Source organism: Neolamprologus multifasciatus, chromosome 8, assembly GCF_963576455.1.
Source record: "Neolamprologus multifasciatus chromosome 8, fNeoMul1.2, whole genome shotgun sequence".
Lineage (NCBI taxonomy): Eukaryota > Metazoa > Chordata > Actinopteri > Cichliformes > Cichlidae > Neolamprologus > Neolamprologus multifasciatus.
In genome coordinates this window covers 20,961,006-20,983,045 of record NC_140446.1, presented here as the reverse complement: position 1 = coordinate 20,983,045, position 22,040 = coordinate 20,961,006, and the positions used below count along the sequence as shown (strand labels likewise).

The window sequence follows — 22,040 nt, the reverse complement described above, 5'->3', positions numbered from 1 at the left end:
CCATTAATGCTGACCCATTATTTCTCCAAGACAATGCATTTGTCACAACAGCACGGCTCTGTAGTGAAAGACTTGGGGAGTTAATGTAGTCAGCCTGCAGTGCAGACCTATTACTAAACTAAAACAAAAGATATGACAAAAGAGGCTCTAAACTGTGAAACATTAGAAATCTTATTTTTTAAAAAGTAAGATTAATAAAATATTTCACTTCTAAAATGATGCAAGTTAGTGGAAAACATTGTGTCTTTGGGACAAGAGACTGGCATCATATTTAAAACGGACACGTTTTCAAAAATATCTAGAAAAATGACCAGTTATAACATTGGATATGTTGTCTTTGCATCCATTTTCAAATAAAAATGAGTCTTTAAATTATTTGCATTATCATTGCACTCTGTTTTTAATTATATTTTAAACTGGTTTGTTTTTGGCAGGGGGGAACACGATTGTGAAATAGCTGTATTTTGGAGGTTTACCCTCCTATTCATTACATAAATATGGGTGATTATCAAAGGTCGACTGACTGAACTGCAATTCAATATTTAATGATTGTTTTGCTAATGTGTCTTAGCAAGATTTTCATGCGGCGTTATGTTGCAAATGAATGTTTTAAAAATGACTAAACACTTGAAGAAAAGCTGCTTGTTAGAGTGCAAGCAAAGTGCTGCCAAGCATCAAGTGTGGTGTAAAGCAGGAGCTCATGCATATGCATAGATTACGCAAGAGTAGTCGGACTACGTTCAAATGAGTGATTGTGTTAGAAGGGCTTTGGGAAACTTGTATCAAAGGGGGCGGCTCGCAAAAGTGGTAAACACTCCTGACTATTGTTTATGGGAGGTTAACAGAACAAGCCTCGTGTGTTTTTAATTAAGTTGATATTCTAAAACACACAAAAAACGACCCCCACTAGTATCGAGCCGCTGGCAAACACTCCAGTCATGGCAGGAAACTGTCACATGACTTTCATCAATATATACAGGTTTTTAATCCCTGAGATAGTTATTATCATTCCTTTTATATGACTGTGATACAATAAAACACTGCAGGTGCAGAACTGCCTTATAGAAAATAAGCCCACACATCATGATTGTGTGTAATCTGTACTGCTAGCAAACATGTCGTGTGTTCCTTGTAGTAATAAAAAAGCAGCTGTTTCATTCATCAGTTTTACAGTGAAGGTGGGAATCATTTAACTTTTCAGCACAAATATTCATACGATATATGTGGTAGTGTCCTGTACAGCAACTGTATGCAGCATCAATCAGAAAGCCACCATCACTGAGCTTTAGACTGGATGGTGCCCACATTAATCAAACAGCTCACCCAGCTGCAGTTGAAGTTTAGGGTGCATTTAGCTGTTAGTGGCTAATATAACCTAAAAGACAGAAACAAGGAGCTAATTTATCAGATTTGTGCAGCTCCCGCTAATAACAAAAAGCTTTTGTGATTTAAGACTTAAGAAACCCTTAAAGCAGCTGATTGATACGCTTTGGGGGTTTTATAGCACTATGAAGCATCCATATACACGCTGTTTCTATTTTGACCAAGGCTCCTAATCTCCTGTTGATGTAAACAATGCAGTATATTTAAAACGTTAAAAAAAAAAAAACAACAACTTTGCAATTATTTTATTTTGGAGAAAAAGCACTCAATACTCCACAGGGCTTATTTTAAACCTGAAACTCTGTGACCACTGCTGCCCATCACACACTTCTTTACGTATTTCAGGTAGTCTTAAAATGCTCAGTGGTGGAGCTTCCCTTCTTTTTGGGTAGAGTTTTCAGTACATCAGTATTCTTTCAAACGAGTCCATCTCCTTCCCCCGTAATTGCTTGCTGCACCTTGAGGCTGGTAACAAGAGTGATGACAAGCAAAGAAAGTGAAATTGGCTTATTGAGTTGCAGCCAAACTGTTCTCTTTGTAGTATGCCTCGTTTGTTCTTATGTACTCTTCTGTCCTCGCCTTTTGTCGGCGGCCTGGCCTTATCCATCACTGTCACAGCAAAGAGGGACTGAACAATAAAGAGTATCGCATCTACGCTACCAACACTTCTGTGTCACTTACTGTCATTGTTAACATTGTCGCTCGCGTTCACGGATGAAAGCAAATCGGCCACTACATTTGTTGCATAATGAGCTCAGAATACGAAGTCATGTCAGAGTGCACTTATGCACGCATGCAGATGGTGTGTGCGTGCAATTTAAATACAGATTAGGTGTGTAGTAAAGCGTACATGTGTTTATATGACGAGATGAACTCATCAGTCCTCCCATCACATTCTCTCTCTGAACCGTACGCACACATGGATAGATGCTGTGGATTTGATTTTCGCTGCATCTGTTTTCCTCTTGGTTTAATGAACACTTAACCTTCACTGCCTCACTAAGCATTCTCTGAGCTTTTGGGAAACACAGTTCCCCGTTTCTGGGTTTGCTGTGCTCGGTTGGAATAGAGGGAAAATTTAAAAGAAGAACAGCAAGGGTGTACAAAATGCTTGTCGCCCATTGACCGGAAAATTGGTTACAAGCCCGTTTAGGATGTGGATGGCTGCTTAAACATTACACTCATTTGGCTGCATGTAAGCCAAGAACACCGAGCGTTGAGCACGAGACATGTTCTCTAACATTTCTATTGTTTTAATGGAATAAAATTGCCGGGCTCGGCTTTGGCTTTTATGAGATTAAAAAACCTAAGTGGTGCAAACCTGAACGATTGGGATGTTCCTGTGTTTTACATATACACTATATTACCAAATGTATTCACTTTCACGGCTACATGTGAAAATCAAGCACCTAGGCTTGCAAACACCTTTAACAAACACTTATGAAAGAATGGATCGCTCTTAGAAGCTCAATGAATTCCAGCATGGTACCAGGATGCCATTCGAGTCATGCCATACCAAGACATTTCGGACAATTTAATGCTCCGAACTTTGTGGGAACAGTTTGGGGATGGCCCCTTTCTGTTCAAACAACAAGCACGGATGAGCAAGTCCGGGAGAACTTGACTGACCTGCACAGTCTTCACCTTAACCAGACTGAACCCCTTTGGGATGTTAGAATCAGGCAGAAAAAAGAAGCTAGAAAGTATGTGGTACTAAAAGGAAACAGCAAACAATGGTTTTTAACATTACATTCTCTCAGACTTTGAATATCTCATCATCTATAGTACACGAAATAATCAAAAGAGTCAGAGAATCCAAAGCAAGGCTGAAAATCAGTATTGGACGCCTGTGATCTTTGGGGCCTCAGGCAGCACTGCCTTAAAATCAGGCATGATTCACTGCATGGGCTCAGAAACAGTTTCAGAAATCACGGTCTGTGAACACAGCTCACCACAGACGTAGGTTAAAGCTCTGTCATGCAATGAAAATGCCACATATGTATAAACACTGCCAACTTCTCCATCTCCTTCTTTTTAAATTAGATTTGGCTCAAAGTAAAAATCTGTGACGTGATCGGACAAAAAACAGGAGACGCGTCATTCGGCTTGTTATAAGCGTGTAAAAAAAAAAAAAAAAAGCCTGCATCTCTGATGAGATGCATCATTATCTATGGAATTAGCAGTCTGCACATCTTGAAAGGTACAATCAGTGCTGGAAGGTATGTACATGTTTTAGGATGACACACGTTCCCATCCAGATGACATCTTTTTCAGTGTATCAGTGCGGCTTCATAGTCAAAGAGTCCAAACTTGCCTGCAGTGTAGACCTTTTACTGGTTGAAAACATGTGTTACATCATGAAATGAGAGAATGGCACAACATTGTTCTCCCAAAAGTCTGTTACCAGACATTTAGACTGTAAAAGAGGAGCTGCTACATGGCCCTAGCCAACGTCTTTGTTGTCCTCTAATTCAAAATTAATCCATATTTATTTGCAAATTTTGCATTTTTCTTGTTTTTTTTTAAATTTCATAAACAAATGTACCATCTTTCACCTTTTCATCCCCTGTCCACTTTTTCTTTGCCTCTCCAGCCTTTCCTTGAAGACACAGAGATCCTCGTGGGATCATTTTACAGGACAGCATGTAATTACCCAACTATTACATTTGTGAGAAGAATCAAGGAGACAGAGACCCTGCTTTGAACAAGATCACTGTATAAGCAGAACTGCTCTCTCTACAAGACACACGTGGCATCAGATCGCATGTTACTTATAACGACATGGAGCAGCCTCACCTCTACCCTACTCTACCCTTCACCTTAGTTATTTTGCATTTTACTTAGCAGCCTGCTCCACCTGTGCTTCTTAGGATTGCAGAGAATTTTCTATTATGCCAAAACCAGAATAAGCCCTTTGATTTGTATCAATTAGCACGAGTTAATAAGTAGCAATTATTACTGTTTTCAGTTCCCTGCAGCCTGTGATTCAGCTTGGCTGTTTGTGTTTCTCAGTGTTTCGAGGTTTTGATTATTTGTCAGAAAGCACAACCTGCATCTGAGCGTGAGCATTTTTTTGTGTGTGTTCACAGTCTTGCTGTTCTTCAGCTGGCAGAAGCTAAATTAAATGTTCACTGTATCCCTGCAGGTGGGCCATGCCCCTCCTCTGCACCGCCAATGAACAGCACCTTCTCAAATTTTGCTCTCTCATTCTCTTCTTTCTCTCCGAGTCTTTTCTTCTCCTCTCTGCTCCCTCTCTCACCTTTGTCTTTTTATTTTCTTACCTTTTATCTTTATACCTTTTTCTGCCTCATTTTTTCCTTCATTGTTGATTTTCTTCAGGTTCATCCTGCCCTCCTTCTCACCTTCTCTCAGATGATGTTCATTTCTAACAGTGCTCTCCAATCCCCACCTCATCTTCACTCTCTCCATGTCTTCTTCCATTCTTCCATTTTCCACCAATAGGCGGCTGATTTTATCCGGCTCTTCTCTAGCCTCTCAAACCCTAAGACTACCTTTATCCTTCTCACACTGCTTCCCATCCCTTCCTGTCTCTCCAAGCCCTCCACCACTTCCAATCTCATCCTTTCTATTGCCATACCTTGTTCCCTCAGAGACTGAGCCTGCTTGGCACTTTGTATTTACTCAGCCAGTCACTCGCCGCCTCTATTTATTACCTACTCGGCGATGAGGCAGGAGAGACAGAGTGAACCAGCCCTTCGGAGGATTTTCCTCTCAACTCTCCCTGCTGCCGTCTGTCGCTGAATCTTCAAATAGTGTCTTGGAAAATTGATTGTTTCAGGCTTTTCTTCCCCCCCTCCTTTCATCTTTTTCAATTTATTCTGCATTGAGTGCAGACTCCTGCCTGTTACATCAAAGTTCACATAACCTGTAGTTATAAGGAGGGAGCAGGGGGTTCGATCACTTAAGGCTCTGATCAGAGGATACATTTCTGTTGTATCTTATCTAAATGAAATCCCAAGTTAAACTGTAATGGATTATGTTAATTAATATGCTATCAGTTCTGGGAACATGGGAAATAAGCTGTGTGCTTTATCCCTAAGCTGTTTATAAACGTCTCCGGTATGAAGGGAACATGCAGCAGTGTTAATTACATAACTGATGTGCAGATTCTAATCATGTTGGGGGTCAGGTAAGAAAAAAGAATCAAATATGGATGCGACATGGTATGTTAATTTCATGGTAAAGCGTAAAGTACACAAGCAGCATGGATTGTCTTACAATTTCTCATTTATTTTCACAGCTTCAGGTTGGGATTCAGCTCCTACTGCAGAAAACCAACAGCTCTCACGAGGCCCTCCTTTGTTTTTGTCTTCATTTGAGTTTTCCTTTTAACTGCAACCTGCCTCTTCCTCACAATGCAATCAGGTCCTGAACTGTGCTTTACCTGCCTTTCAAAGCTATCGCAGGCTTTCCACAATAGTCCATGGCCCTCTTTTAATCAGCCCAGAAGCTCGATCAGAACACCTCGAAGTGCTTAAACTGCAGCAGGGGAGGAAGTGGGAGGTGAGAGGGACCTGCGTTGCGCTAACGATGCAGCTGCTAGTGCTGGCAAGGACTTCTGAAGGTGTCTGAGAACTTGTTCCAACTCAGAGGTGGAAATGATGCTGATTTCTCTAAATAGACTGCAATGTTAAGCAATGGAGGACATTTTAATGTCTCGCACTACTTCATAGTTTTGTTATGCGACTGGTGTGAAGCCCTGGAGGACAAAAATGCTGTTACACTGCTGTACCCACCACCAAACACACACCGCATTGTATCACATAGAGTACATGGCGAGTATGGTGGGAAATGGAAGCTGCAATAATACAAGCCTGACTAATTATCTCAGGTTAGCGCGCACTCAGCTTTAACATCATTCAGGGTCCTAGGTTCTTTGCTACAGTACTAGCTTGGTGCTACATTTTGTCTCTGCAGACGCTTTGAAAGAGAATGTACGGTGGCCCTGAGAGGCCAAACGGACTGCAACTTACCGTAAGGAAACACCAGCAATAAGGAAAACGTTGCAAAAGCACACAAAACACAACGGAAATAGGAAAAAAGAAAACAGAAATAGGAAAAAACATTTCCAAAAGCACCGATGAATCCACTTCCTTTCACTTATCCCATTCAGAGTTATGGTTGTGTCGGAGGCAGGGGCGATTCTAGGATCAGGGCTTTGGGGGTGCTGAGCACCCGGAGAGCTGTCCATCCAGGCAAGGTAAACTTTACTCATCACAATGAGACTTCTTCCCTGTCTCTGTCAGTCCCTGCATCCCTAAATGCCTCCAGTTGTCCCGAGTTCTCTCTGACTGCCTCCTTGGTGCATTTAAACCCCTGTTCCTCCCTGTCCTCATCGTCTGTTGTCTTCATCTCCATTATCAGTCATCATAATTTTACCCTCTCTGTGCAAGTCTGCAAATTTCTTTATTAAATCACAAGTTTCTTAAATTCATCAAGTCTCTCTGTGCCTGGGTCCTCGTCACAAAACATGACATCACTGTTTTGTACATTTTAACACAATTTAATCCCCACATTTTTGAAAGAATAGCAAAACACTTTCTTGAAAAGTCTGTAACAAAACCATAAAATCTGATCAAGGTTATTAAAATGCTGCCAAAGAAGAATGGATTGGAATAAAAAAAAAAAAATACATATCCTAACCTTAATTACTGGGGAAAAATGATAAATGATGCTCATAGTGAGTAAAAAGTAAACTGAGTGCATTTTTTGGACAGAGATTCACTTCTAATGTGTATGTATAATACAATACAGATACATAAAAAATACACTCCAAAAATAGAAGAGTCCTTGAAATATACAAAATATTATTAGAAAATGGAGACACTTGGCCTTTGGTACAATGTATACAATGTATGAAAAGATCTTTACTGCAGATACTACTATGGCTCTGCAGATTTTTTCTTTTCTTTTAACCTGTTGCCTCACCTTGAGGTTGGTAAATCTGTCTATCATATTTTGGTGGTCAAGTCTCTCACGCATCTCTTTCTCAACTGACATCACAGCCAGGTGCTGGAGTCTGCTTTGACCCATGGTCCTTCTCAGCCAGGTATGGAGCTGACTCAAGACACTAAAAGACCTTTCACAGCTACAGCTGCTAACTGGGTTTGTTTCGGCAACCTGAATAACAGTTTTCAGTTTGGGGAAGATCTGATTATCTAGAAGATTGTACAATGTTAACATATCTGGAATGGCACAGCCTCACTCTTGAGCTTTATAAAGTCTTTGGCAACCGTGACTTCCTCTGACTGAAGCTCAATATGGTAATGCGGTGCCAGGGCTGACAACCCAGTTTGTTTTGCAGATTCTGTATAGCAGCTTTAATATAGGGAGAACACAACTTCCAGATTATATGAGTTGTTTGTATTAGTTGTTTGTCTTTCTTTTTCTTTGCCAGTTTAACAGTTCTTGTTTTGCCTGTTAGTACTCCCTGTCTGCGTCTCAGCCACCATCGCTCTGCCAGCAATGGCGCTAGAGCGAGTAGGAGAGAGCCGAGCTGGAACAAACCATTTTGGGAGGGGTTATCTATACTTTTGTTGTTAAAATGTTCCATCTCAATTAAGTACTGTATGCTTTTTATACTTTTAGTAGTGTGTCCCACAAACAGCAAATATTTTCAGAAAAAGTGAGACATCTTTGGGGTGCTTTGATTCATTTTGGGGGTGCTGAAGCACCTCCAAAACTTGGCTAAAATTGCCCCTGAGTGAAAGTGAACTAATGAAAACTAAAATTGCACCAACTTCTACGTGCAAAGCAATGAAATAGGAATGGTCAAGAGTAAGATCAGTTAATAGATCATGGATGAAATCAAGCCAGCAATGTGACTGGAAGGACAAATAAAGAAGCTGTGACTCACATATTTCTCATATGTCATCAGAAAACAACTGTCATTAGAGCCTTATGATTGGAAGAACAAAATTGGAAGAACAAAAGGAACAATGCAATGAGGGAGACTGGCAATGTGTTGGCTTAACACATTATATATATATATATTATATAATAACAACAACAGGAAGCTCTTTGGCCAGATTTATTCAGCTTACATTGATCGTACAATGGTACAAAACACTCAGGTTTTTGTTTTTTTCATTATTTTTGAAAAGAGCCTGCACTTGTAGGTGAAGTTGAGAGATACCGGTAAGTGATCTTCTTCATGCAGATAGTGAGCAAGAAGTTGTTAGATGTGATGATGATGGAAGCAAGGAAAGCAAGAAAATGATAAGGAAGTGTGATAGTAAGAATGAGGACAAATGTCTTCAATTCTGAATATTTACTTATTTTGGCCTTCATGATTTTAACCATTATACTGTAGGAACAGAAGGTCAGGAAAGCTGATTCCTTTTATCTGTTTCTGCAAATCAAACATGTTTCTAGAGAAGTCTTATATGTGCCTCTGACAGATTTAGACTTAAGGTAATCAAAATTCTAGGTCTTCTTGCAACAATTGCTGAATTTTCTTTCTTAAATAAAGTATATTTAGTGGCACTGTATTTTTTCTATTTTAGATTTTCCTTCATCATTGTTGTGCATTTTATTCATTTTAGTGGCATTTTACATTGTTAGTACTTTGTGCAGCATGGACTGTTGGAAATCTGCTATATGTATATATAAACCTGACCTTAAACTGGATGTCTTTTATACAAAGAAAGTAATTTTAATGTTTTAACATTTTTGATGCAAAGGACTTTAAAAAAATTATATTGCAGAAAGTATTTAACTACTATCTGGATACAACTAGTGTTGTCAAGAGACCTCTCCCATGCTCCCAGGATGTGGGTGTGAATGCCAGAGCACTCTGGAATGCACACAAAGCCTTTGCAGACTATTAAGGATCGCACATCCTATCACTACCATATTCAATTCAATTCAATTCAATTCAATTTTATTTATATAGCGCCAAATCACAACAAAAATATGCAAACTTATATTATTAAAAGATTATACTGACTACTAAGTACAATTTTCTATTGACAAGTGTGTTTATTATACAGGCCCGGTGTATCTAAAGACCTGACCTGGGTTCTGTCTGCACATGGTAAGCAGGTTCCCTAGCTGATGGACTTCAAACCTTCTGATGACTCAACCAAGGATACACCAATAATTTACTGATCTTTTTCTGTTTCCACCTCCTGGAAGCAAAAAAGTTGATCTAGATCTTACTTTTTTCAAGCCAGAGCCACTTGTAACATTATAACAAATACAAAACCTGATGAAGAATCACAACTAAAAATACAGTTGTATAGGGAGGGCACCATTTTCAACATCTCACCTTATAGGAATTTTATCCCCTCCCGACCCCCTTTTTTGATTCATTTAGAGCAATATTTGCATGTTTTACATCAAAGTCTACTGCTTATAGTCAGATGCAGAGTAAACAGAATTAATGCTGAGTTAAGTAACTCGGAGTTAATTGTTGGACTCGGAGCTTGTTGAACCTGCTTTCAAGAATAGTGCACAGGGAAAGCAGACAAATCTACAAATGATGCTCCAGAGAAGTCCAAACAAAATTCTGTGAAGAATAAAACCGTTAACAACAACAACAGGAAGAGACGTGAGGATACTTAGTGAAGGAACAAACAAATTGACAGCTGAGGGAGGGACAAATTGAGGCAAAACACAGAGAAAACAGTGAAGCTTGAAAGATAGTGGGAAGAAACTCATACAAATCATGGCTCTTCTACGAATCACACATTTTTAACAAGTTGTCGTAAATTAATTTGATGTTATTTATTTTTCAGTTACTCAGTCTTTATAATTATATCTTTCTTTTATAACTTGGTTTTAGTCTGTCCAGCATCACAACTCAGGTGAGTTCTGAAGAACTCCTGGGTCTTCTTCCACAGGTGGACCTCAGCTGCTGCGTGTACCTTAGGTTCACCTCCCCACGAGGATAAATACCTAAGAACTCCATGTGCAGCAGAAGGGCAGAAGGGTTCATAAGGTGGCTCCAGCATGTGTCCAGCTCCAGGGTAAGACACACTCTCAAAGTTCTCCTTTCCATGACGCTTCAGTCTCTCCACCATCTGGTCCATGTATGCCTTGCTGTCCCAGGAGAGGTCATCCTCTCCAGCCACAAAGAGGAAATGAGCCTTTGCTCGTTCAATGGGGATGAGGCTGCCCTTGTTCTTCTCTGCTAGCGGGTCTTCATAAATATACTTTCCAATACTGGCACCTGACTCAGTGGGAACCAACTTACTGCAGTCATACCCTAATGGTGGGAGAATCTTCTGTTTCCTGTGATATAGAGGAAACACCACATTGGCACTGCAGCCATTGATGCATACTGCAGCCTCAACACCTGGCACAAAGGTAGCAAGTGAGAGTGCAAGGTCTGCTCCCTTTGATCTTGCTAATATGCCAACTCCTTTACTGCCCACCTGTGAAACAACACAAATTAAAGCTGATAAAATTTACTGACTTTATTTGTTAAACCTTTTATGCACTTTGAGAGTGTGACCATTCATCATCCCTGCAAATGAAATGGATAAGGCATTATTGCTAGTGAAGACAAACCTCTGATGGCAAAATTAACCCTTTCATGCATAAATTATGACAGTCTCAATCAGGATTTTTTTCTCGAGTGTTTCTATTCATCTTTAGGCATAAAAAAATGAATACAAATATTTGAGAATAAAATATCCTGATTGAGGTTGTCATAATTTATGCATGACAGGGTTAAATAACAATAATTACAATGAAACACGTCATATATCTATAGTAACATTACACGACCAGTGGGTGGCAGGGTATGGAGTGACACATCCAATGTAGTGGCTTATGTGCAAGTATACCAACAACACTGACACAAATACAAGAAAACTGCCTTTGAATAGCTGTTCACTGTAGTGACCACTATGGATGAAAGGGTTCATTTAAAAATAAAAGAGTCAAACATTCACAATAATATATTTTGTATGTGATATTCTTTAAATTATCATATTTAATTAAATAAAACAATAAAGTTCATAGTTATTTTTGCTATGTACCTTGATTTTATCCTTTTAGATACCATTTAAGCTGATTTACTGTAGTAAACTTGATTTTTGTAGAAAAAAATGAAATTGTTCATATTTTAAGTTCAACCACAAGATTATAGTAAATAATTACTGAGATTTTGAGAAACAGGTAGGTTGATTTTATTGTTAGCTTAGCCAGACCAATTCCCCATATTTGGGTTCTGTGCTGGGCTGGCTGCAGCTTTATGTTTGGAGAAACTAATTCACTTATCCAAATCTCTAAACAAAAGAAAATGAGAAATGTTCTCAGAATGTGACCGTTTTATTTGATTTTATTTTTTCCTTATTAAGAGCATTAGGAACCCTATTAGCTGGAGGAATCCAGCAGCTGAATTTCAGGGTCCACAAAAAAGAAACAAATACATGTTTCTGGAAAAGGCAAAACTTCTTCAGACCTTACGAGTGCTCATTAAAATAACTCACCTTAGGTTGCTGTTTTAAGAAATACATTGCTTCCTTAAAAGCGGTCCAGATGAATCTTTTGCATAATTTCAGATTTGGCTTCGACCACACATATAGAGAGGACGACAAAGCCTTTGTTAGCCAGTAGACTGGCTCTTGTCTCAGATCTCAATGTAGATATATCCAAGACAGCGGGAAACAGACCTTCTCCTGGAACATAGTAAACACAAAATTTTCTTCTGTCAATGAAATAAAAAACTTTTTCATTTTTAATTTCTAGTTTTGCTTAAGATCTAATCTTTGTCACTTTATTGTGTGACTAAATAAAAGAACAATAGAAAGACAGCAGTTACAGCCATAACTGAATAAAAGCTTGACACCCTTTGAACTTTAAACTAGTTGACAGATGGACTGAAATGAAAACTGATGACGTGACAACGAACAAAGGAAACTGAGGACCTAAATACACAGGATAACAAGCGGGAACACCTGGGAAACAACACTGGGCATAATCTAAATGATTAGACAGTGGAAGGAAAACTGAACACCAAGCACATGAGACAATGACTATCTAAATACAACTGAAAACACATTGAGATGCGACTACAGCTGTGTCTCAATTCAGGGGCTGCATCCTTTGGAGGACCCGGCCTTCATGGTCTACGTGGGCCGGGTCCTCTGAAGACTGAGAAGTCCGGAAATGCGAGGCAGTGAAGTGGGATGGTCTAGCCTTCAGATTTGTGCCACTGCTGTCTCGGTGAAGCTTAATAAACTCAGCAGTCTGCTCCTTGCTATATAAAATATAACAATGATATTAGAGTAAATTCTCTACCATCTCAAACTTCTATTTAATCAGTTTTCTGTTTGACGTTTATTCAGCTGTATGAAAACTGTAACGTTAATCTCAGCCGAACGGATTTACTTGGGAACAAATAGAATACTGAAAAAAGCCAAACAATAACATTAAGTTATCTAACTGACTTATATATCATGTTTAACCTGAGTAGCAGAAGACACAAGGTCTGAAACGATTGTGCTGGGAGTTCAGTGTTCTCGCCGGCTCTAGTGAGCCTTGACCACCTCGTCAGCTATCGAGCTGGTGGGTAACAGACGTCTCTGAAAACATCGGAGCACTTTTGCAAATATGTGATGTCTTGATAAACCGAGCAGATATTTGAAGTTCTCGCTTGAAAATATGTTAAAAGTTTATTTTGTGACCCAGAAAGAGTAATATTTCAAACTCTTTAGCCGTGCTCCTCTGCCATTGCCCCATTTGAAAATTATTTTTATATTATTATAAAAATGTTATAAATACTAATTTAATTAATACAGTATTACAAACTGGTGCATTCCCAACACAAATGAAAACAGCTAAAGTAATACCACTGTTTAAAAATGGAGATAGACACCAATTCACAAATTACAGGCCTGTTTCTCTACTTTCACAATTTTCAAAAATACTGGAAAAAGTTTTCATTAATAGACTTGACAAATTTATAGATAAACACAAAATAATAATGGACAGTCAGTATGGTTTCAGACCAAATAGATCAACATCTATGGCATTAATGGAACTAATTGAAAATATCACCAACAATATAGATCAAAGACAATGCACAGTTAGTGTTTTCATTGATCTAAAAAAAAGCTTTTGACACAATTAACCATGAAATATTACTTCATAAACTGGAGTACTATGGTATTAGAGGAGTGGTGCTAGAGTGGGTCAGAAGTTATTTGAGAGACAGGCAACAATTTGTGAAGATTGGTGAATATCAATCAGAGTGCCTGGACATTGTTTGCGGAGTGCCACAGGGGTCAGTATTGGGACCAAAGCTGTTTATCCTCTATATCAATGATATATGTAAAACATCTGATATATTGCAGTTTATTTTATTTGCAGATGATACAAATATTTTTTGTGCTGGAGAGAATTCACAGCAGCTTTTGGAAATTGTCACACAAGAAATGATTAAACTAAAAACATGGTTTGACAGAAACAAGTTATCACTAAATTTGAAAAAAACTACATTTATGTTATTTGGAAATTGTAAAAAAGATGCCGGAGCAAAATTGTTAATAAACAATGTTGAAGTAGAGCAAGTTTCTGAAACAAAATTTCTGGTGTGAATAATAGATAACAAATCTGCTGGAAACCTCACATAAAGCATATACAAGCTAAACTGTCAAGAAGCATCTCTGTACTGAGTAAAGTTAAACATTTTTTGCCTTCCAAATCACTCCGGGTACTTTACTGTTCACTTATATTGCCATATTTAGAATACTGTGTGGAAATCTGGGGAAATACATAACAAAACTTCACTTCAACCACTATGTAAAACTCAGAAAAAAGCAATCAGGATTATTACTAAAGCAGGATTTAGAGACCACACTAACATCATGTTCTTGAAATTAAAAATACTGAAGTTTATGGATCTTATAAAATATAAAACTGCAAAAATTATGTACAAAGCCAGATACAATATGTTACCAGGAAATGTACAGAGAATGTTTTTTGACAGAAACGGGGACTATGCATTGAGGGGAAAATTAAATCTGAAGACTCTTAAAGCACGGACAAAGGTTAAAACCTTTTCTGTTACTATTTATGGGGTAAAACTGTGGAACAGTTTTACTGTGGACCTACAGCAATGTTCAAGCATTAGTCAGTTTATAAAGATGTTTCGAAAACTGATTTTGGAAGAATATGAAACTGATAAAGTTGATCACCCATTGTATATATAACTATGCTAAATTGTATCTAAATTATATCTATCACTATAGCTATGTTTATACATGTTCTCCTTGTTTATTGTGTGGGGTAAGTGATGATGGGAATTAGGTGAATAGTGGGATTCAATAGAATGTTAAGCATGGGGTAGGGATTAATAAGTATGTTATACTTCTTCCTACTCCATTTCAGACCTAATAATTGTGATTTCATGTAATTGAGACTCTGTTTGATTTATTTATTTATTTATTTTTATTTATTTTTTTATTTTATTTTCTTTGTTTTATCTGAGCACATACGTGTGTGTATGTACACAGAGTAAATGCAAGTATGTGTACTTGTGTATATATTGTTTTTTTTTGTATATGTCTGAAATAAAGATACTACTACTACTACTACAAAGAGTAATAGTAATAATATTACAGCTACACAGGTGCCACCATTGTTGGAAATGGGAACTTGCTGTTATGCGCTATGAATTCTGGGATAGGTTAGGCCACGAAGGATACACCCAACCCATCCTTCAAATTCGGGGAAATGAAGGATGCATTTGTCGGCCGCATTTGGAAAAAGCCTTTGAATTGGGACAGCCTTCATTGCGTCGCTGTGATGTAATCGGCCTGCAAATGCGGCCTCCAAAGGATGCATCCCCTGAACTGAGACATAGCCTATTTCACACAACTTGATGACGGCAGACATGACAGAGCTAAAAGAGAGTGAGCTCGAGTGATGGACAGAGGAAGATATATCACAGAGATGAGGAAACAAACATAGAGACAAAGATCAATACACATAAACTTGACAAAGACAGAAAGGATAAAGAGAGACTACTGAAACGATAGGTAAATAAGGGACAAGACAAGGAGGAAAAAGGAACCTAACAATAACAAACAAGAAATTATGAACCAGGATTAAAGATAAACTCAGGGTAAAAAGAACTAAACTCAGGACTACACTGTAAAAAGCTAAAATCATTTCTTACAGCAAAGGAAACAATCATAAATACACAAGAAACCCAAAACATTGGGTCAAAGACCCAGGACCATTACAATTGTATTTGTTCAGAAACACTCATCGGGCTGTCATTTAATTAAAATAAAGAGAGAAAGCTTGGAACAACTGCAGTACCTGGAGGAGTGAACAGGACTCCACTAATGTTCCCCTCTTTGACAGGAACCCGACTGACCCCATCTCCAATCAGAACCCTCTCATTTGTCTCTTCTGCCAGTATCCTGCCTTCCTCCTCGTGCACAGAAAAATTCACCAACTGAGGCTCTAGAGACTTTATCTTTTTAAACTTTTTGTGCATGGTGTCTGGCCTCATGGACCACACGAGACCCATAGGTTCTACTCCAACGTAGGTCCCACCAAGTGAGGGATCTCTGTTCAGGTCGATCTCCCCACTGCCATCAGCCCTGTAGGTGGCCGAGGAGCTGAACACCATTCCCTTCTCGTCAGTTAATCTGGCTCTCATAGTGACCGCCTGTCTGGACCTCAACCCTTCCACCTTCACCTTAATGGGATCATCATACAGGCACCTGGCTCTTGGTAGCAGCCTCAGTCTGACTTGGGAAGACATCTTTTCTGAAAGAAAAAAATGTGTATTATTGTGAAACGCCTCTCTGTCAGACTACCTGTTGTAAGGAGACAGTAGATGGAAGATCAAGTTAGAAATCTAACTTCAGTAAGTCAGTTTTGAGAGGCATAAATCCAGTGTGCATTCAAAAGTGTCATACACCTTGCCTGATGCAATGATTTAATTAAGAAAAGGATGCACTAACACATTAACCCACTTGCAAGGACTCCAGAAATAGGCAAAAGTGACCTCTAAAACAACCCATTGAAGAAGGTTGATGAGCAAGACAAAGATTAACAAAGTCAATGAGGGGGAACACAAAACAAAAGTGTCACACAGGTTAAACAGTACTTAACACAAAAACGTGACAGCAATTGAAAGCAACAAATACATTAAATAGATCCAACACTAAAAGAACTCCATATCCACGCTGTGGACTGCACTGCTATTTTCCTGAAATCAGCTGATTGTAGCGAATCTGGAACCAATAAGCAGGAATGATGGGCAGACAGACTAATGATCACAAGGAACTGAACTACTGGGCACCGGTTTGCTACAAGAACCGGTTCTCAGTTCCCATCTCTAGTATGGAAGATCAGTGTGCTAATTTAACAGCTATGATCACCAATACAACACTTTATCATTAACTAATGCTGAAGAACTGGATTCAGTCATGACTGAAACATTACTTCAATTGGTTTCCATTACTTCAATGAAACATTACTTCAACTTCAATGGGTTTACATTGTTTACATTGTAGAGGTATGTTTCCCCTAGACTGTGTTCGGTGAGTTAACTAAGCATTTAATTTCAAAATAGATTAATTACAAGTTATATTTGTACACTTTAAATTTGATGGTTTAAATCATAGTTTAGCATAGTAAAGTTGCTAAAGTTAAAGTTGTTAGCTAGCTTTCTTTTAGCTAGCAAACGTTCCTCGTAAATACAGAGTACATTGTCAATTTTTCCACTTATACTTAAAATTTATCACTTGTCAGGGTGCATCTGGTTAGCAGATAGACCTTGCAGACAGCAGAGCATGTTCAATTTGAACCTGTATATGTTCAAATTAACCAGTCAGCAGCTGCCTGCATTTTTATCATGGTGTCAGATAGTAGTGATGTGCGGATCGATCCTGAAATATCGATTCCTCCGATACCAATCATTTATGTTCTAGAATCGATTCTCACATTAAAATATCGATATTTTAGTAATTTAGAGTAAATTTGTAGTTTATCATTAACAGGAACACAGTGGAAAGAAACTATAACATTCGGATTGTCTACATTCAAAGGAACTACTTCCTCTTCCGCCTTTCATAGTCATGTGCGAAATACGGCTGTATAAATGTCTCAAGCCCCACTCACAACAATGGCTGAGCGTAACTGGAGTCATGTGCGGACTTATTTTACCTCCACAAACTGCTGAGACGTGGTTTGCGATACATGTGGCAAAAAAGTGCTCCAAGAGTGAGGTGTTGTGGCCATACTAGGGAGACATTCAAAAAGGCTGTTGGAGGGGGAGGGGGGGGGGGGGAGATAAATACATTTTACAGGGTTTATTTATTGGATAAAATACGTTAAATGTCACCGTTATTATTGGCCGGCCCGGAAACAGCGGGGGTGTCCAAATTCAGAGGCTGCTTCCACCTGAGGACCCGGTCTCGGGAGGGTTGGCATGTATGGTTGTGGCAACATCACTAACCTTATAAAACACCTCAGAGTAAATCATATCACAGAATAAGACGAGCGTATGTTGAGACGAACTGAAGAGGAGGAGAGGGACCGGAGTCCTTTAGTGCTGCAGGCAGGCAACGTGTTCAAATAGCACACAACTTCAGTTTCTTTTATTTCTATATGATGAACTCTGCATTATTAAGTGATAAGAACAAGTAATCTGATGTCCTGTAATCATTGTGACGCTAGAATTTGAGATGCAATAAATAAAATACGTTTTTGTACAAAGTATCGGTATCGGATCAGTATCGTCGATACCACCCTGAATATTACTTGGTATCGGATCGGAAAGAAAATCAGTGGTATCGCACATCACTATCAGATAGTGAAGTTGTGCTATTTGAACACGTTGCCTGCCTGCAGCAGTAAAGGACTCCGTGAGAGACGTCTGTCTCGCCCCAGCAGCACCTGTCCCTCTCCTCCTCTACAGTTCGCCTCAACATACGCCCGTCATATTCTGTGATATGATTTACTCTGAGGTGTGTTTGACGAGGTTAGTGATGTTGCCACAACCATACATGCCAACCCTCCCGATTTTTCCGGGAGAATACCGAATTTCAGTGCCCCTCCCGAAAATCTCCCGGAGCCACCATTCTCCCGAATTTCTCCCGATTTTCCACCCGGACAACAAAATTGAAAAACCATATCACAGAATTCATAGCGCAGCCCAGCCAATTCCAGTTTCCAACAATGGCGGCAGCTACTTAGTTTTAATATTACTCTTATTTCTCTTTCTGGGTCGCAAAAAAACTTTTAACATATTTTCAGGTGAGAATGTAGCTGTGTAAACTTCAAATATCTGAGCCGACACATCGTCTTCAAACCCCCGCGGTCTTTCGCTACTCGGGTTAAACATGATGTATAAGTCACTTTGATAACTTAAAAATGTTATTGTTTGGCTTTTTCAGTGTTTTATTTGTTCGTGAGTAAATCGGTTCGGCTGAGATTAAAGTTATTAGATTAGATTAAATTAAATGTAACTTTATTAATCCCTCGGGAGGGTTCCTCCGGGGTTTTCACACAGCTGAATAAACGTCAGACAGAAAACTGATTAAACAGAAGAGCTTACGTCAGCGCCCGGTTATATGTTAGATAGCAAGGAGCAGACGGCAGAGTTTCACTCCACCGAGGGAGCGCGTGACGTACTACCCGGCTTTCTTTAGACCGCAAAGGCCGGGTCCTCAGGTGGAAGCAGACTGTGAATTTGGACACCCCCGCTGTTTCCGGGCCAGCCAATAATAACGGTGACATTTAACGTATTTTATGCGATAAATAAACACTGTAACATGTATCCCTTTTTTGCCACATGTATTGCAAACCACGTCTCAGCTGTTTGTGGAGGTAAAATAAGTCCGCACATGACGCTCAGCCATTGTTGTGAGTGCGCACGCCAAGGGGCTGCGAGACATTTATACAGCCGTATTTCGCACATGACTATGAAAGGCGGAAGAGGAAGTAGGTCCTTTGAATGTAGACAATCCGAATGTTATAGTCTCTTTCCACTGTGTTCCTGTTAATGATAAACTACAAATTTACTCTAAATTACTAAAATATCGATATTTTAATGTGAGAATCGATTCTAGAACATAAATGATTGGTATCGGAGGAATCGATATTTCAGGATCGATCCGCACATCACTAGTGTCAGAGTAAATTTGTGTTTCGACGGTCTTGGGTGTAGTGATGGGATTTCCGGCTCTTTTTAGAGATCCGGCTCTTTCGGCTCGACTCACTAAAAAGAGCCGGCTCTTTCGGCTCCGAACCGGCTCTTCAGGTTGTTTTGTTGCTTTAATTATTTAATCATTAACAATAATATAAAATTATGCAGAAAAGGAATTACTAATGTAAAAAAAGTGGTTTTATTTATATATGTTTATATATGGCCCCTAGAGACAAATCACGTACAAACTCTAAAGCATATACAAACTCCAAAAAACACGTACAAACTCCAAAACACATTTCTAGCGTTTACTGAACACAATTGAAAACATGTGTGTATTGTTTGTGTATTTATAGACAAGCACTCATATTTATTCAAATAATTTAAAAAAAAAGTTCATTTACCTGTTACTACCACACACCAAATCCGGTTGTTGATACTTCCTGGCTTGTGTAGCCACTAGGTAACAAAAGCTCAACACTGCGCCCTAGCATCCTGGAGCACTTCTGTACGTGCTTCTGAGTTTTTACGTGTTTTGGAGTTTGTACGTGTTTTGTCTTTAAGGTAAATGGTAATGGTAAATGGCCTGTATTTGTATAGCGCTTTTACTAGTCCCGCCTAGGGACCCCAAAGCGCTTTACACGTCCAGTCATCCACCCATTCACTCTCACATTCACACACTGGTGGAGGCAAGCTACAGTTGTAGCCACAGCTGCCTTGGGGCAGACTGACAGAAGCGAGGCTGCCATATTGCGCCATCGGCCCTTCTGGCCAACACCAGTAGGCGGTAGGTGAAGTGTCTTGCCCAAGGACACAACGACCGAGACTGTCCGAGCCGGGGCTCGAACTGGCAACCTTCCGATTACAAGGCGAACTCCCAACTCTTGAGCCACGATCGTCCACCATAAATATACTTTATTTATTCACTCCACATAAAATGTAATAAATAAATCATATAATACAAAAAACAACTATTTACATTTTAAACTTTTAACTATTTAAATTTTCAGCTTTTTCCTTTTAAACAAATTTAACGTGAAACAACACAAAACACTGCAAACCACAACACAATTAAATATAAATTAAAATATTAAAACAAAAAGAAGATGCATATTCTCTGTCATATGGGCCTGCATGATTTCTGAATCCTTTATCATCTGCAACTGAAAATAGTGGATGATTACTATACCTTTCTAATGTGACGTTGTTGTCCCTGGCTCTCTTTCTCTCTGGCTCTGTTCCTGTGCTACTGAGTGTAACTAACGCCCCTCCCCCCTCTGCCCAGCGCAAAGTACAGGCCGCGCATGCGGAGTTTAGCGGAAAAAAGGGTGAGAGAGAGGGTGAGAGAAAGAAAAAAAAAAACCAACCTCACGGCTCCCAATAAGGAGCCGGCTCGCGTCGTTCACTTCAAGGAGCTGGCTCTAAGAGCCATTTCGTTCGCGAACGACCCATCACTACTTGGGTGAGATAACTAATTACTGACAGAGTGAAATGTGGTGAATTTATGCCAGAGTATTTATGTGAGTAAAAGTATTTCTATTAAATGTATTGATATTTTAAGCTCAAATGTGAAATATGCCTGAGGTTAAAGTTAGTTGACCTAGCAAGAAAAAACAAAATTGTGTGTGTGCACACAAGACTTGCTTTCGTTACCTTCTGTAATTGTAAGCATAATGTGAAGTGTGGGATTGTGGTATGTCAACAGTGGTTTTCAAATAATTAAAAAGAATATTCTCTCACACATTTGGATATGACACAAAGTCCACAATTTGGACTACAGTGTGTAGATTTATTTATTTTTTATTTTTTGAATTTTGGATTCATCTTTTCAGTGTTTCATTGTAGTGTTTTAGAGAAGGTTTTATACTTAAAATAACTTGTTAACTCAAAAGCCTCGATAAGTCTTTGTAGTCTTTTATAGTCCTTAGAACTCAACAAAAACTGTTTGAAATAGTCTTCAAATCTAGGTTACATTTACTTTCACTCACCTTATCCTACTGCTAGCAAAGGGTGCATTGAAAGCAGGACAGTATGTAACAGATTTAATGCAAGTTATAAAAATTCAATTGTTTATTTGTTAAAAACAAAAATTAAATCAATAATTAGCAAAACGCTAGTCCTATAAATGTAATATGTTTGACTTTTCGCCTAGTAAACTTTATTCTCCAGAGTTCGGTGGAAACAAGAAGAGAGGTCGCAATCCGTTGCCTGATGGTGTATTTGAAAGAGAAAGAAGAGGATCTTTTCAGAGAACAGCTGGTAGGTAAATCTCACATTGTTTTGTGTTATATTTTTAAATAGCACATAAAATACCGACATGTTTCTTTTTAACCTACTTGCCAGGATGGTGAAGAACAGTTCTCAGAAGAAGTGGTAAAGATCGTAGTCACCAGACGTGCAGCAGTGTCTTTTCCAGCCGTCGCTAAAATTGTGATTGAAGGAACAGCTGTCCTGGAAGACCTTGATGTGCCCAGAGCATGTGCCTTAATGATGGGACTTATATACGCTCTCAATC

At 39.0% G+C, this 22,040-nt stretch overlaps 1 pseudogene across 1 annotated transcript; it reads right to left on the bottom strand.

The window, feature by feature from the left end:
* Positions 1–9,364: 9,364 nt before the first annotated feature.
* On the bottom strand, positions 9,365–22,040 carry LOC146513051 (acyl-coenzyme A thioesterase 2, mitochondrial-like; annotated as a pseudogene). Its single transcript, XR_014875776.1, has 4 exons — positions 21,862–22,040; positions 15,682–16,137; positions 11,844–12,032; positions 9,365–10,781 (listed from the first exon to the last, which is right to left on the bottom strand). The product of XR_014875776.1 is annotated as an acyl-coenzyme A thioesterase 2, mitochondrial-like (transcript).